Source organism: Artibeus jamaicensis, unplaced genomic scaffold (assembly GCF_021234435.1).
Source record: "Artibeus jamaicensis isolate MK-2021 breed Jamaican fruit bat unplaced genomic scaffold, CSHL_Jam_final contig_320, whole genome shotgun sequence".
In the NCBI taxonomy this organism is placed as follows: Eukaryota; Metazoa; Chordata; class Mammalia; order Chiroptera; family Phyllostomidae; genus Artibeus; species Artibeus jamaicensis.
The window spans coordinates 157,713-171,831 of NW_026521753.1; positions in this window are offsets into that span (position 1 = coordinate 157,713).

The window sequence follows — 14,119 nt, forward strand, 5'->3', positions numbered from 1 at the left end:
TAAACTCTATCAAATAAGTCTCTCCTGGCACCCCACCTTGGTTGGCCAGAAAGGGCGGGGGTTGAGGGTCTCAGCTCTTTTCCCAGGACCCCTTAGTGCCTGGGGCTTCCAGATAGTCTGAGGGGGGTGGACTGGAAGCTGGGAGCCAATCTGAGGACTGGGCACTGACCTAGAAACTCTGTGTGCTCATCATGGCACGCTGCGTGGTGTGTATTCCTTCTGCTCCTGTGTTTGTCTGGGACCCCTGGCCAACCTCTGCCAAAAAAAAAAAAAAAATCCCTAGGGATGGAGCAGCACCACACTGGGTGCTGGACCCAGAACTGTGTGCAGGCTGAAATCTCCTCTTCTCCCCTCTGGTTGGGTCTCTTGGCAGGTCCGGGCCCAAAAATCCTAGGGAGGGAGCTTTCCGGGCGCTGAATGCCGGCCTAGGAGCTCCCAGGCGCTTTCCCACACACACTGCGTATGGAGGGACTAGTTCCCCAAATTGCACGCAGGCTGAAATTTCTTCCACACCTCTCTGCCTGGGCCACTTGGCCTGCCCGGTGGAAAAATCCCAGAGAGGGAGCCGTCTGTGCGCTGCAGGCAGTCCCAAGTGCCGTAGGGCTCTCACCACTGGGCGCTGGTTCCCCTACCCTGCACCAGCTGTTTCCCTCTGCTCTGTCCCAGAGACTACTGTACTGCTGCTGTCTCCCTACCGTCTGGTTCCTCCGTGACCGGTGAGGTTTCTGGTCTCTTATTTTCATATATTCTTGGCAACTGCTGGCTTGCTGGTCTCACCTCCTCCGATCGGACAGGTCTCCCTCTCTTTTGTACTAGGAACTGGTATCTGCTCTGTCCTAGTCCACCGCCATCTTGAACCCCCCATAGGTTCACTTTAGATGGTTACCTTTACGGAAAACAAAGGAAAGAATGTTGCTAATTACTTCAAAGAGAAGGATGTTGTAAACCAAGGGGAAAAGTGGTTGAACCAGTTACACTTCATACTGAGGAGGTTTAGCACAGACTTTAGGAAGTTACAGTAAACAGTTGATGCCTCAATTCAGGGTGAGGGAGTTTTAGCAAAAATAATTCTCAAAGTGGCCTAGGTACAATGCAGGCCTGATTCCCCATGGTAGAAACTATCTGTGGATGTGTGTCCTGTCTGGGCCCACGCCATGCAGAATGGTCTCCTATAATCCCTCTATACACACATTTTGATTAATCAACCTATTAAAGGGCACATCTGAAAAGCTAATGAATATTGTGTTAAGACTATCCCCTGATATCTCACCTATAATTCCAGCCTGAGGTCAAAGAAAGATAAAAAAACTTCAATGCAAAGTATTTAATGTATGCTCTTCTTCCCACAAACAAGCCTACACCTTTCCTTTGTCTCACTTCTTCCCCCACAGGCATGCATCTACCCATGTGTGTTTTGGCTAAAGTATGCCCACATCTTGTATCTCTGCTGTTTTTATCCTAAACTGTACAGGATCCCATGATACTTGCAATCAGGTGAAAAATGGCAGTGGCAGCTTGTCCAGGGCTTAATCCATGAGCCTGTCACCAAGGCTCCCTTGGTGACTACTCTGACTTTCTCTTTCTGTTGCTTCTTCTCCCTTAAGACTTTCTTTTATGTCACTGTCCCAATATTTAATAAATATACTCTTAAAATCACCTGCACTGGTATTGAAAATATTTCCTACACAAAGTCAAAACCCACACACTACTGGCAGGCCCATACCCCATCCAGTAACACTTCCAAAGAAAAACTACATATTTTTTTAAAAAGGAAACAAAAGCAAAATAGTATGAATTTTCATTAGCATTAATTCAAAGAGCAAAATATTGATGAAATTATCACATGTTGAAAGCATTGCAACTGAGCAGCTTATACCAGATCAAGGCACTGAGGCAAGAGATAGGATAGAAATGAGGAAGTCCTGAGACACTGCAGCTGTCATTAGTCAGCACCTTGACTTCCATGACCACTAAGAGCCTGGACTCCATCTCCAAATGCAGCAATTCTGTGAGCCGGCCAAGACATATTCTGTGGAAGCACCAGAACAGTAAGACAACTCCTCACTGTTGCAGTGTTTGGAGTTAACTTTCATTTTTTCTGTCTCCTTTCTGTTTCATTTTCTGATGCCTTTGGATTCCCTGGCTGATTGAAGAGAATTTGCTGCTTTTATGAGGGCATGGGTTGCTTAGTTAAGAGCCAATATGGTACTCACCACTTAAAAGGCTTCTGTGTGAGGATGACCTGGTCTTGGATCAGAGAAGAGGCTCTAGGTCCCCTACTGGTCATAAGACAACATCCACACAATGAGGCATGCTGTAAAGCATAACATCATCCTTTTCCCATGGATCTCCATTTAGGTCTATTGTAACTCTCAGAAAGGGTTTGTGAGGTGCACCTCCCTTTTTTGTTATATCTTCTTTACTGTTGCAAACCATGTTCCTCCTAAAACACGCTTTAATCACTGAGTTTTGGCCTCTCTACTTGCACCTCTTCCCTGTCTCTTCTGCAACCAAAATATTTGCTGCATTTGCTCTAGCACTGAACATAGGTCAAGGTTAGTGGGCCCTTGTTACTACCCCAGAGCAGGTGAAATATTGCCTTCCCTTTCCTGCCCATATCACTGTTGTTTATACCATCACTGGCTGGAGACCATTAACATGGACTTCCTGGTTCTTTGTTCTCCTTAGGGCTCTCCAAAGCCAACTTACTCAAGCCAGGCACAGCATTTGGCAGATCATTTTAAGTGGGAACAGATTACCATTTACCTATATCTTCTGAAAATTATTTTGGTGGCCTTCCCAACTTAGGTTAGATTTGTAAAAAAAAAAAAAAAAAAAAAAAGTAGAATGCTCCTTCACCCTCAGTACTCACGAAGACCAGAAGAAACTAGTTCAAGTTAATCAATTTTCCCTCTGTTACTTCACAGAGAAGGGCATAGCTCTCCTCTTTAAATATCCCTTATGTTTTAATCCTGTAGATCCTTGGGACAAGAGAAACCCTGGACCACATAATTGGAGGATTTTTTTTCTCATACTCAGGAACATTCTGTCTGGATTGAGCAATTTTTCTTTGGTCTCCAGTCTTTTGGGGAAGTATTTTAAGTGACTGATACAGTCACCTCCCTACAACTCCTTGCAGGAGTCCAACTTACCCATACCGTTTGTGAGACAGGCAATGTCCAGTTTAACTGAAGCTTCTCAATTAGATACCAGAAAAGAGGGTACAATAAGTTCACTGAAACTGTAGCTTGTTTTCTGCTGGCCAACACACTCAAGCTTTCTTAGTCTTACCAGAGACCTCTGGTAGCTTAGAATGGTGGGATAACAGGGGATGTCCTGTAACCCACTAGATAACTACTTAGATAAACAAAGTGGGACACCTCTAAGGAGCCAAGGAGTACCACTCTATTTTTCTATCCCCCAGGTATGCCACAAAAAGATGGGTAATATACCCTCTACCCCCTCAGGATCCCTGCTGGGGTGCATCTTAGAAACTGGGATAAATTGGACCCTGCAAATCTCAAGAAAAAGAGGCTAACTTTTTAAAATATAGTTTGGTCTCAGTATAAACAAGGAGATGAGAAAGATTGACCTAAAAACGGGAGCAAAAATTACAACACTGTACTTCAATTATACCTGATTTGTAGATGGTTAGGCAAACGGTCAGAGGTTCCCTATGTTCAAGCCTTCATGGCACTGTATCACAATCATCCTATTGTTGTGGGACAAGGTGGGGCAATTCCTCTAGGGGTCAACAATGACATTCTAGATGACCCTCTTCTAAGTTCCCCACCCATCTCTCAGGGAGAGTCAAGTGGGGCCTCAAAGTCCTGAAGCCTTTATTCTCACCTCAGAGGACTAAACCTCTCCTCAAACTTATTTTTCAATATATCAAAAGTTACAAGCTGAAACAAAACCTAGTCCAGCAGGGCATACTTGGAGCAGAACAGAGCCTCATATCTCCCCATCACTCCTGCCCTTCTGTCCCTCAGGGAAGTAGCAGGTACAGAAAGCCCTATTTGGATACATGTACCCTTTTAATAACTGATCTATGTCAGTGTAAAGATATACTAGGAAACTTCTCTGAGGATTCATCATGCTTTACTAGTATATTCCAAAACTTAACCCTTGCATTTGGTATGTCCTGGTGAGACCTTTATATAATCCTGACCACCTATTTCTCTCCAGAAGAAAATCAATGAACTTGGAAAGAGGCCTGAAAACATGCATACCAATTACATGCTCAAAGTCCATATCAGGACCCCAAATGGGACTATAATACCGCAGGAAGAAACAGAAATAAAAATACCATGATAAGTGCTTATTGGCTGGAATGAAAAATTGTATTTAAGAGCCAGTGAATTATGGTACAATTAGAGAAGTAACATAAGGAAATGAGGAGAACCCTTCTTTATTCCACAGCTGACTGGTGGAGGCATTCTGGAAATATACTAACCTACACCCTCCTCTCTGGAGGGCCAACTATTAACTGACAACACTTTATCAGTCAATCAGGCACTGATATTCATAGGAAGCTTTAGAAATTACAAATAGGCCCCAAAACTCCTATGGCACAGCTGATAGACACTGCCTTCTCAGTCTTTAAAAATCATAACTTGTAGGAAAAGAAAGAGAAGAGCCAGCATGAGAAAAAGAGGGAGGGAAAGCAGGCCAAACTAATAGTGCTAGTTGTTAGCAATGCCAGTGGCAATGTCTAGCTGTCTCAAGGTTACCTAGCAAAACCACAAAAATTCCAAGGGCAAAAAGATCAAATATGCTTTAAGTGCAAACATTCTGGACACTGGCAAAGGATTGCACTAGTCCACCCCCAGGGTCTCATCCCACGTTCAAATGTACAAACCCTAATCCTTGGCACTGCAAGATAGACATTCTCCATTCCCAGAGTAGAAACAGATTATTACCAAGGGCCATGGCAGCACTTGATGACAGGATGGAACACTTTTGCCCCAGCCTACACCAGCACATCCCAATCTGTTCTGAGGAGATCTAGGTAACCCTTGATGTGGCAGGTAAGAAAATTAATTGTCTTATTGATACTGGGGCCACTTAGTATCAGCAGGAATTGAAATTCTGTCCTCAATTTTTACACTGGATCTCTCTCTTCTAATTCAATTATTATGGGGGTTGGAGAAAAATTTCAAACTTCTTTTTATTCACTCCCATCACCTGTCAAATTGAAAGCCAAATTTTTAAACATTCTCTCCTAATAATTCCACAGTGTCCTATACTGTTTATAGGACAAGACCTCTTGGCTAGATTAGGGATCTTTATGAAGTTTCAGGAGGTCCCAGTTAAGATCTTTAAAATTATATTAGCCAATGAAAGTAAACTATAAAATGGCATCCAGAGCAAATTTTACAAAAAGTGCATCCCTTAGTTTGGGGCTCTGGAGTTCCTAGAAAAGCCAAGACTGCCCAACTAGTTCAAATTCATTTAAAGCCTGGGACAACCTATCCCCATAGGAAGCAGTATCCTATCAAACAGGAAGCCCTACAGGATCTTCAGCCTTTCATAGAGAAATTTGTAACACATTGGCTGTTAGTGCTCTTTCAATACCCCTGTAATGCTCCCTCCCAGTCCTCTCTGTTCTGACACCAAAAGGGTAGTACAGGTTGGTTCAGTATTTAAGATTAGTTAATGAGGCTAACATACCCCTACATTTTCTTGTAGCCAATGCTTGCACCATACTTACCCAAGTACCAGACTCGGTGGTATACAGTTTTATGCTTAAAAGATGCCTTCTTTTGCATATCTGTCCACCCAGATTCCTAATACCTGTTTGCATTTGAGTGGACAGACCCAAAACAATGACCCATCAGCAATATACCTTGAAGGTACTACCACAAATGTTTAGAAATGGCCTTCATCTATCCACAAGTCTATTAGAAAAAGATCTAAGGCAAATACAATTATAAGAGGCAGCCATCTTACAATATGTACATGATATTCTAGTCAGTGGCCCCTCAAGGAAAGCCTCAGATTGTAACACCATCCAAACTCTGAACTTCCTCAGGGACCAAAGATATCAAGTCTCTAAGAAAAAGGCCCAATTTTCCAGGCAAAAGCAAACTATTTAGGATATATCCTAAACCCAGGATCTAAACAACTCTCACAAGAAAGAATAAAAGCAATCACTGAGCTAACACCCCCAGATACCAAATAACAACTTCACTCTTTCTTAGGAATGGCTGGATTTTGCAAAATTTGGATCCCAAGTTTTGGGGTAATCACAAAACCTTTATATGAAGCTACTAAGGGACCAGATACCAAACCCATTATATGGGGAAAGGAACATGATAAGGCTTTTAATAAAATCAAGCAGGCCCTAGTCCAGGCCCTGGCCCTAGGCATCTCTGACTTAAACAAGCCTTTCTCTTTATACATAGCAGAGAAGCAAAGAATAGCCTTAGAGGTCTTAGTCTGAGGACTAGGAAATGAACATCAACAGTTGCATATTTCTCTAAAAAGCTAGACAATGTGGCAACCAGGTGGACTCCAAATCTAAGAGCAGTTGCAGCTCCAGCCATGTTAACTGAGGAAGCTGCTAAACTAAATCTCAGGAAGAAGTTAAATGCCTTAACTCCACATCCAGTATAAGGAGGATTAGAAATGAAAGGGCATCTCTGGCTAACAGGAAATAGATTTGCCAGATATCAGGCCTTTTTCCTGGACAATCCTGAAGTAACTACAAAAACACTGTAATACCTTAAATCCAGCCTCCTTAATGCCTACAGAATCATATCTATTTCCATTAGGACCTATTATAATCACCATCTTAAATCTGAGTTTTTGGCCTGGGCATCTTTAATCTGTTAGTTAAATTTGTATCTTCTCAACTACAACAGTTCCACATCAAGATGGTGATGTTCCATTATTTTCAACCAATCCCTAAGGAATCCGATGTTGATACTTTCCATTTCTGTCTCAGGGATTCTTCTTCAACCTCAAAACATAATATGGTGAGAGTTTCATGCTTCTCAGCAGGCAGGGTCTACTATCCCTGTCCATTCCCACAGGATGTCACTACAGAAGATTGATCATCCTCCCTGGACAACTCCAAAAAGGAATTTTAGAGAACCATGTCTCTCAGGGGGAGGTTGAGGCAGGAGATAGATTAGTAATGAGGAAGTCCTGAGACACTATAGCTTTTGTCAGTCAGGATCCTAATTTCCCGTGACATCTAGCAAGAAGCCATGCTTGTATACCAGAGCTTAAGTTGTACCGTTGCCTCATTTTCCTAAGTTATGATTTTTCCCAATGTGAGCAATCAAGGGTAATTATGAGACCCAATCAAGCCTTCACAATTTTGGTGGAAGGTGGCTATTCTCTGATCAGAGTTGACCCGCTCCCAGATCTTGGAAAGTGTAATTTTCTTAATAAATCTTACTTGATTCACTTCTTGCTTTGCTTAACTCTATATAGTCCATTCAATTCTTTGTTCATGTTCACTAGGAGCCTGGACCCCATCTGCATTTGTAACAGTACCATCCATTGTTCTAGAAAAAAGAGATTGAAGGAATATGGCAGCAAAATAGAGGGAGCAGATTCCACTTCCCCCTACACACAGAAGAAAATCCTAGCTGCTCTATGGAGGAACAGAGCAAACAGCCAACATTACCCCAGCATATATGAAAATAGGAGACAAAAAATTGTAGCAGACATTGAAAAACCAGACGGTAAGGAAAGTGCTTCAGGACAATAAGGTCCCAGGGACCAGTGCTGGGACAAGAGTGGCTACAGCCCCAGGTCCAAAGCTCCCCAAGTCTGCCACAGGGTTCTTGGCAGGGAGCTGGGTCAACTGTTCCCTCTCCAGCCAAAAAAGGTTTAAGCAGCACCAGGAGAGACCTGGTTTCTTGAAGTAGCAGAGAGGGGAATAAGGACTAAGTGGCAAACACACAGCGGTTTTGAGCACCCACAGAGTCTGTGGATGCTGGCTGGGGAGAGATGAGAGTTGGGCTGTGATGGGCCCTGAACCCAATAGTCCCTGGTCTGGTTGGAGAATTAGGCTGAGAATTAGGCTGCCTCCAAGAGGCAGGCTTGACTTGGAGGAATTTCTCAAAAAGAAAAAATGAAAAAAGAGACACTGTTTGGGAAATTCTGCAGGAATTGCTCCAGCCTCTTTACCACCCAGCCCGGCTCCCAAGGTGGCTCAAAGGCCCTGGGTGCACTCCTGAAGCCCTGGGAAGGGTGCACACTCTAACCTGAGAGAGGCGAGGTAGCCTGGCCAAGCACGTGCATGCCCAAAATTCAGGGAGAGTGCGTTCTGAGGAAGGCCTGGACCCCACACCCAAAGTCCTAAGAAGAAGCCCCAGGCTAGCTCTGGGAAGAGTGCACAGGAGGCTGACAGGTGGATCAGAAAGAGAGAAAAGCTACACCAGTCACGCCTCAGCCTACTGCAGCCAGCAAGACCAGAAAAACCATTTTGGCCATTTTCAGTTTTTCTGGAAGAGGCTTTTTTAAAGCCTCTTTTTTGAGAGGCTTTAAAAAATAATAATTTTTAGTAAAAAAAACTAAAAGCTTTTCCACTAAGGTCAGGAACCAGACAAGGATGTCCACTTTCACCACTTCTTTTCAACATAGTACTGGAAGTTTTAGCCATAGCGATCAGACAAGAAAATAAAATAAAAAGCATCCAAATCAGAAAGGAGAAAACAAAACTGTCATTGTTTGTAGATGACATGATAGTGTACATAGAAAACCCTATAGATGCCACCAAAAAAAGTGCTTGACCTAATAAATGAATTTGGCAAAATGGTGGGATAAAAGTCAATATCCAGAAATCAAAGGTGTTTTTGTATACCAACAATGAATCAGCAGAAGCAGAAATCAAGAAAAATTTTCTCATTTGATATAGCAACAAGAAAAATAAAATACTGTGGAATAAACCTAACCAAAGAGGTAAAAAACAAAACCCGTATTCAGAAAACTACACAATGCTGAAGTAAGAAATCAAGAAAGACACAAACAAATGGAAACATATAGCATGTTCATGGATTGGAAGAATTAACATAATCAAAATGTCTATACTACCCAAAGCAATCTATAGATTCATTGCAATATCTATTAAGGTACCAATGGCATATTTCACAGACATAAAAAAGCAGTTCAAAAATTTATATGGAACCATAAATAACCCCAAATAGCTTCTGCGATTTTGAGAAAGAACAGCAAAGTAGGAGGGGTCAGAATAACTAATATAAACTGTATTAAAAGGCCACTATAATCAAAACAGCCTGGTACTGGCATAAAAACAGGCACATAGAGCAATTGAAGAGAACACAGAGCCCAGAAATAAACCCAAGTCTCTATGGTCCATTAATATTCAACAAAGGGGGCAGCAACATAAAATGGAGGAAAAATAGGCTCTTCAACAAATGGTATTGGGAGATCTGGACATCTACATGCAAAAAATAAAAAAAGAAACTTGAGCATCAATTTACACCATACACCAAAATAAATTCAAGGTGGATAAAAGATTTAATATAAGCCACGACACCATTAAAGTCCTAGAGGAGAAAATAGGCAGGGAAATCTCAGATATTTCACGCAGCAATGTTTTCACTTATATGTCCCCTAGAGCAAGGGTTATAAAGGAAAGAATAAACAAATGGGATCTCATCAAAATAAAAAGCTTCTGCATGGCTAAAGAAAACAGTATTAAATTAAAAAGACAACCAACTGTATGGGAAAACATATTTGCCAATGATACCTCAGACAAAGGTTTAATCTCCAAAATATATAAAGAGCTCACAGGACTCCACTTGAAGAAAACAAGCAACACAATTAAAAAATGGGCAAAGGATTTGAACAGACACTTCTCCAAGGAGGACATACAGAGAATCCAGATACACATGAAAAGATGCTCAATATCACTAGCTATCGGAGAGATGCAAATTAAAACCACAATGAGATACCACTTCACACTAGTCAGAATGGCCACCATAAACAAAGCAACAAACAACCAGTGTTGTAGAGGTTCTGGAGTAAAGAGAACCCTAATGCATTGTTGGTGGGATTGCAGACTGATACAACCACTATGGAAAATGGTATGGAATTTTTTCAGAAAACCAAAAGTGAATCTGCCTTTTGACTTAGTAATTAAACTGCTGGGATTATAGCCTAAAAACACTGAAACACCAATCCAAAGAACCCATGCACCCCATTGTTCATAGCAGCACAATTTATAATAGCCAAGTGCTGGAAGCAACCTAGGTGCCCATCAGTAAATGAATGGATCAAAAACAACTGTGATATATTTACACAATGGAATTCTATACAGCCGAAAGAAAGAAGGAGCTCTTACCCTTTGCCACAGCATGGATGGAACTGGAAAGCATTATGCTGAGTGAAATAAGCCAGGTGGTGAAAGACAAATACCATATGATCTCATCTTTAGCAGGAATCTAATCAACAAAACATACAAACAAGCAAAATACAACTAAGGACAGTGAAATTGAGAACAGGCTGACAGTGACCAGAGGGGAGAGGGGAGGGAATTTCAGGGGAGAGGGGGAAGGAAGAAGTATAAAGGACACCTGGACATAAACGAGGAGGATTGGTAATGGGAGGGAAGTGCGGAAGGCTGAGGGTGGGGGGCATGGGCTGGGATGGGAGTAAAAGGCAGAAAACTGTACTTGAACAACAATTAAAATAAAATAAATTAAATTAATTAAAAAGAAAAAACATGCACATAACCAAAGTTCTAAAGAACACCACACACACACTGGTTCAGAGGTAAATACTCCAGAATGACTTTGAACCAAAGCACAATCAGATCAAAACAGATATTTCCAGAAAAGAAATCAGAGAAGTCAGTGTTGAGCAATAAATCTTTAAAATTTCATTAAATCTTGTTGATATATTTTAATGTTTTGTGAACTCCTGAATAAATATATACTCTATAAATAAAAACTAATCAAAAATTTGGAACCAAAATTTTCAACCATTTAATCAAAATTCTAATTTTGAGGGGGGAACTAAAGAGTTAAAGATTTTAGCCTTAGCTGATAGGCTTAAATGATTAATGCCTGAGGAAAACTCATTCCAGAAGCTGGAATGCAGGACCACAGGAGATTGATAAGCAGTTCAACCTTTGTGCCCCAGAGATCTGCAAGTGATGGAGATGGTATCTGAGCCATTTTGTTCCAGGGAGGAAACCTCAGTGAAGCAGATAAATAATTGTTGATCAACAGATAAAGAAGTACTAGGAAAATTGCCACTGGACTGCAACTTTGTCCAACCTTGTTTCAAACCCCTTACCTACCCTTTCTTCTCCTTATAAAACCATCATCTTAAAATGAGATGTTAAGGCAGTTTTTTGAGGGTATATAACCTGCCATCTTCTCAGATGGCTAGCCATCTGAATAAAGTGCCCATTAAAATTCAATTCTACTTATTGGTTCTGGTAGTGACAGGCAGCACAAACACAAACTTTCCAGGTTTCAGTTTCAGAAGGAGTATATATTGAGGAAGGGAGAAATAAAATCATCCCACAATTCCCATCCCAGGGGGAATAGAAGAGTAGGAAAACAAATCAGGGCTAAAAAGTTTATCTTTTGGGAGAGGAGTGAAAAAAGTCTTTTTGAGAAGCAGATGTAATAATTATTTTATTTTAATTTAATAATAGAAAAATATTTTATTGGGGAGTAATACTCTTTGCTAGATTGACAAATAGGGTTATAGTTCTTTAATCCTACCTATATCCATGCTCTTTGCAAAGATGACTTTGCAATTTCTCCCATGAAGAGATGGAATCTATTTCCCTACTGAATGGAATATGGCAGAATGTCTGTGGAAAATTCTCAGCCAAAACCCCAAGGACCTAGAGTACATGAAGCCTGATACCTAGTAATGAACAACCTCTAACCCTCTTCCCTCTGCAGAGATCAGTACATGGGGGTAGGACTGAAAGTTCCAACCCTCTAATCACATAATTTGTTCTCCTGGCAAGGAATCCTCCTCCATAGAGACCTTATTAACATAAGTGCAGGTGTGGTTAAAGAGGCTTGTTATGTATAACAAAAGACACTTATTTTACCAGAACTGTTCAGGAAGAGATGCAGAAAACAAAAGATGCCCCTTTAGATCTTATCACTTAGGAAATTACAAGAAATTTAGGAGATCTGGTAGAAGTCTGGAAAAAAGACCAAATCTGCATTTCTTATTATATCACAGCATCACAGGGGGCAAGTCAGTAACACACTTTCCTTACTTCAGGATTGCAGGGCTTCTGTAGAAACCAACCTTGAACACAAATAAAAGCAAATCATTTATTTGGAATGTGGCCTGAGAAGTACTGGTACAAGAGTGGTGAAAAAAATTTTTTTAATTTAATTGTTTTTCAAGTACATTTTTCTCCATTTTATTCCTCCCACTCCCGCCCCTATCACAACCATCCCCACTTCCCAACCTTGATCCTATCCCCCTTTGGTTTTGTCCATGTGTCCTTATAGATATTGCTGAAAACCCTTCCTCCTTCCTCTCCCAACCCAGTATCCCCTCCACCTCTTCTCTGGTTACTGTCAGTATATTCTTAATTTCGTTGTCTCTGGTTATAATCTGCTTGCTTGTTTTGTTGATTAGTTTCCACTTATACGTGAGATCATATTGTATTTGAGAGGAGATTTGTCTGAAAGAAATTCCTTATGGAACATTCCCAGGACTCACATTTATGAGGCATGAGGGGCATAGTCTGGGCAGAGGGTGTAGCTGAACTGAATAAGGATCCATTTGCTAGGTATGCAGCAAAGCCAAACACTGAAAACCAAGATTTGCAGTGGTAAAATTAAAGCAGCTTTATTTGCCAGGCATCAAGCAAGGAGAAAGTACAGCTATTGCTTAAAAATCTGAACTCCCCAATTGTTTACAATTTAAATTTTTTAAGGCAAAAAAACTTGAGTAAGTTGTTTAGTCATGGTGATGCAGGTGTTTCAGGATTCCATAACTCACCATGGGTACTTAACTTGCACAGGAAAGAATCCAAAGATGAAGCATAGAGTTTAAAGTGAAAGTGAGTTTACAAGTGAATCAGTGAGACATCTAGCAGGCTACCCATAGGCAGAGCATTCTCCACTTTAGCAAAATTTGCTACTTTTATTAGGAGTCATTTAATCAATGAATTTTGCCCAATTCATTTATTAGGTCAAGTAGTGTTTTGCTGGAGCCTATGGGGATTTCTATGTACATTATTATATCATCTGAAAATAATGACAGTTTTGCCTCTTTCCTTTCCAATTTTGTTGCCTTTTATTTTTCTTGTCTGATCACTGTGGCTAGAAATTCTAATACTATGTTGAATAAAAGTGGTGAAAGCAGACACCCTTATCTTTTTCCTGATCTTAGGGGAAAAGCTTTTAGTTTTTGCCATTTGAATATGATGTTGGCTTGTGGGTTTCTTGTATATGGCCTTTATCATATGCTCCCTCTACTCCCATTTTTCTGAGTTTTTTTAATCATAAATGGGTGCTGTACCTTATCAAATGCTTTTTCAGCATCTATTGGTGCAATCATGTAATTTTTGTCTTTCATATTACTTATGTGATGTATTACATGTATTGATTTGTGAATATTATAACATTCTTGCATACCTGCAATTAATCCCACTTGATCATGGGGTGTGGTCTTTTTAATGTATTGCTAGATCTGGTTTGCCAATATTTCATTGAGGATTTTAGGATCTATGTTCATCAGCAATATTGGCATACACTTTTCTTTCTTTGTTTTATCTTTGCCTGTTTTTTGGAGTTAGAATGATACTGGCTTCATGAAAAAAAGTTTGGGAGTCTTCCTCTTCTTTGATCTTTTGGAATACTTTGAGCAGTATAGGATTTAGCTCTTCCCTAAATGTTGGGCAAAATGCACTTGTGAAGCCGTCCAGTCCATGCTCTTGTGTGCCAGGAGTTTTTTAATTCTTGCTTTCAATTTCACTAGCTGTTAGCAGTCTATTCAGGCTTTCTGCTTCTTCTTGATACAGTTTTGAAGTATCTTCTGTACTCTGGCTTCCAAACTTCATATCAGCTAAGATTCTGTTGACTGTTCACTATATTTTTCAGGAGATCAGCTAAGTATCTAAATTGGGTGTACAATCAAGTACTCTTGG